Genomic DNA, 3,809 nt, shown 5'->3' with positions numbered 1-3,809 from the left:
TGTTGCAGACTGTTCTTTTATGTTCAGGTTTCAGGGCCCTTTTAAAACCTATATTCCTTAATCAAAAACTTTATCCTTATGTGGGAGTCTACCTTGGAATGACCAAAAAGAAGTATCATTAGAATTCTCAATTTCTCTCACCTCACTAAGGCTTTAACTAACATTTTTCTACTTATCCTTAATGAATTACTTTTTCTTTCTTATCATACGAGACTCTTCCATTTCCTTCCCCATTATGGTTGATGTGAGGAAACGTCAACTTGTATTAACATATTTACTAAGTACTTTTGAACCAATGGATTGGTATGCATCAAAGAGATTTCTTACAATGCTTCTTTTACTACTATTTTCAAATGTTCTTAACCCCAAAGTTATCATTATATTTCTAAATTTCAGATTTTTAAGTATTTCAACAAGAAGTTCGCATCTTCCACTTTGATTTAATTTTTTGAAATCATTATTCCAAATCCTTTTAAATATTCTTCTATAATTTATTTGTGACATTTTATCATGCATTGGCTTCAAAATATTTTCATCAGTCTCAATTAGAAATACAAATTAATCTAAGAGACGTTGATGTAGGTGCATGCTCTATATTTTCATTATGTGCATTAGTCATTTCAACTTGAGATGTTGCATTAGGGGCATTAGGTGACATAGGTGTATTTATCCTAATCATTTCAATTAGGGTATGTTGAACATTTTTGTTGTCAAATTAGGTGCATTTGTGATATCAATATCAATAGGTAGATTTTCATCACTTACAATGGAGGCATTTGATGATTTACCTTCATGTAATCTCCTCATATGCTCCCTCACTTGTGCCTTTACTACCTCTCATTTTTCAATCATTTCTCTATTTTTCTTTCCAATGCTTGCAAATAAAAATTGCCCTAAAAATAATAACATGAACAAAGTACAAAATTAAACAAATTTGCATCATTATTTTATGCTCAATCACAAGATACAAACATAAAATAAGTAAAAATATGGTGGGTGGGAATGGAAACCCTAGAAATTAGGGTTTCATGCAGAGAAATGGTTATAGAGATCAATGCCAAGATAGAAAAAACTCAGGAAATGTCAACATAAACCCAAGCATATCTCAAGTGCCATTGGGGAATTCTTATTTTCAGTCTTAGAGAAGTTTTTTTAATAAGTCAAATGATCAATATGATGCATGGAAAAACTATAATAGAAGAGAAGCAAGTTTTTATAGAAATAAAAGAATAGGGACTTTTGATATTGGATCTAGATTACCAAGAAGGGTAAGCAAAAATATTCCAAATAATAGATTCTCTAGTAGTATAGAGTTTGGGTGGAATTGAAGGGATGGGAAGCCTAGTCAATATATTGAGAGTCAGATTCCTTACATATATCTAGTGCCCAATAATTTTAAATTCAAAAATATTGAACAAAAATTCTAGAGAAAGAAGGAGCAAGAGATATTCTCTCATAGAGACAAGAGTAATGCTTCAACGGAAAAGGTATGTAATGTGTCAAATATTAGAGAGATTCAAAGAGGAACTAAACTTTTTATTAATAACTATGCATGGGAGGAATTAGTTATTAGATTTAAAAATCTAGCCTTCTTTATGAAATGATTGGGGTCATGGCCTGCTTTAACAAAAATGTAGGCATGGATTGGTAGAAACTAGGGACAAATATGACTTTGAAACTTCTCTTAAATGAGTTTTTGGTGATCATATGCCCCTCAAAATTATAAAAGGAAGACATTTTGAAGGGAGGGCCTTATATGATAAATGGAAAAGGAGTGTACATTTGTGATTGGCACCTCAATTTCAATCCTAATTTAGAAGAGATAAAGGATGTGATGGTATGGATAAACCTAAAAAAATTACGTTGGGAGTTTAAGGATGAGGAAACCTTAAAGAATATAGGGATTTATTTTAGATCTTATCTTTCTTATGAGGAGGTGGTAAACTCAAGTTATTTTTATTAGTATATAGGAATTCTAATAAGAATGCAGGACTTCTATATGGTTCTAGGCTTTGTAATGTTGAGCACATCTCAAGGGTAATGGAGGTTAAAATTGGAAGTGAATTGTGTTGATAGGGAAATAAATTTAACTAAATATAACCATAAAGGAAAATATTTTGATGATAACCTATGTGTGGATATCATCAAAAGCATTGGGGAACAAAGGGAAATTATTCCTCCTGGTTAATCTCCTTTGAAGATGAAATGATTTTACACATAACCCATCTTACAAGAATAGATGATGATGTTATTGGAACCTACAAGATTCCTAATTAGGATATGGCTATGGAGATAAATAATCCCCAAGGATAAACTCAAGTGGTAAAGGAAACACCCTACACTCTTATTAGAACTAATGGCTTCAAAACTAGTTCCCTAGCCACAAATCTAGAATTTAATAATTTATCTTGTATCATTCCTTACACTATGGAGGTAGTGGATCAGAATCTCCCTAGTTTAGAAGGTATTTTAGAGGATAGAGGACAAAAACCATATCTTAAATCAAGAATGGAAACCACAACAAGAAATTCCTCTACCCTTGAGGGAAACAAGAATGGATATTCAGAAGGTTTCAAAGACATATGAATCTCACCTATTAGAAATTTGGAAATGGATTTACAAAGAGCTAGATATAGTGGTGGAGATAGCTTACTCTCATATTCATACTACTATTATCATGAGGAGGATAATGAACAAGATGAATGTGGAATGGAGGAGCAAGTAGACACAAAGAAAAATAGAACTATCTCTCAAATACCATCTCAAATTTAGAAACCTAATTGTAAGGAGAAGAAGAAGAAATGCCCAAAATCAATAAAAGTTAAACTTTCCATAGCTAGTAATGTAGTAGACTAGTCAAAATTGTTGATATCAAGAAGGGGATATACCTCTTTTCAAAATAAATGAACACTCTTTCATGGAATTTTAGAGGCTCAAATGCCTCTGACAAAGGGCATTTGATCAAATGAGGTCTTGATCAAACCTAGCCAGATTTAATTTTTCTTCAAGAAGAAAAGTTAAGTGGGGATAGTATACAATCCTTTGCTAAAAAATTTAGAATGTGGGGGAGTCTATTTGTAGAGGTAGAGGTAGCTTCTAGAGGTCTGTGTATCTTGCAGAAGGAAGCTTCGGTAAGTTTTCAGTTGATAGATTTAGATACAAATTGACAGTTGATAAAGTTACAATCCTTTCAATTGAGGATTGAATTCTTTGCTTTCAATATTTATGGACCATGCAATCAAACTTCAAAATCTTAGATATGGGCAGCCTTGACTGATAAATGTAATAATGTGAAAAAAATTGTTTGTTTTAGGTGGATATGTTAATGCTATTTTGTCTCGAGCAAAAAAATTAGGAGGAAATTGTTGCCTCATCCGAAACCATGTGGAATTTGTAGATTTTGTATCAGCTAATGGATTGTAGGATGTGGATTTAAATAATGGTAAATTCACATGGACAAACTTTCATAAATTTTTCACAAATATAGCTGAAAGGATTGATAGATTTTTAATAGGGGAGACTTGGAATGAAACAAAATGGCTATGCCAAGATGAAGTGATGTCATTAATCTGATTTGATCATGTTCCTATATGTTTAAGGTTGTGGAACGATTCTTCTCTGAAGAGGGTGCCATTTTGGTTTGAAAAAATATGGTTAAGGGAAGAGGGTTTTTACATTTAATTTAAAAATGGTGGAGTTCAACACCAAAAGGATCAAGGAACTTAGCCTTTATTTTCTTTAAGAAATTCTAATTTTTGAAGGTTCAATTAAAGATTTGGAATAGAGTAGTTTTTATAAATTTATTTCAT

The sequence above is a fragment of the Cupressus sempervirens genome, chromosome 1 (genome assembly GCF_028749045.1).
Source record: "Cupressus sempervirens isolate cs-2001-9-10 chromosome 1, ASM2874904v1, whole genome shotgun sequence".
NCBI classification, from domain to species: Eukaryota; Viridiplantae; Streptophyta; class Pinopsida; order Cupressales; family Cupressaceae; genus Cupressus; species Cupressus sempervirens.
The sequence above is the reverse complement of the archived record's forward strand: the minus strand, read 5'-3'. Positions refer to the sequence as shown.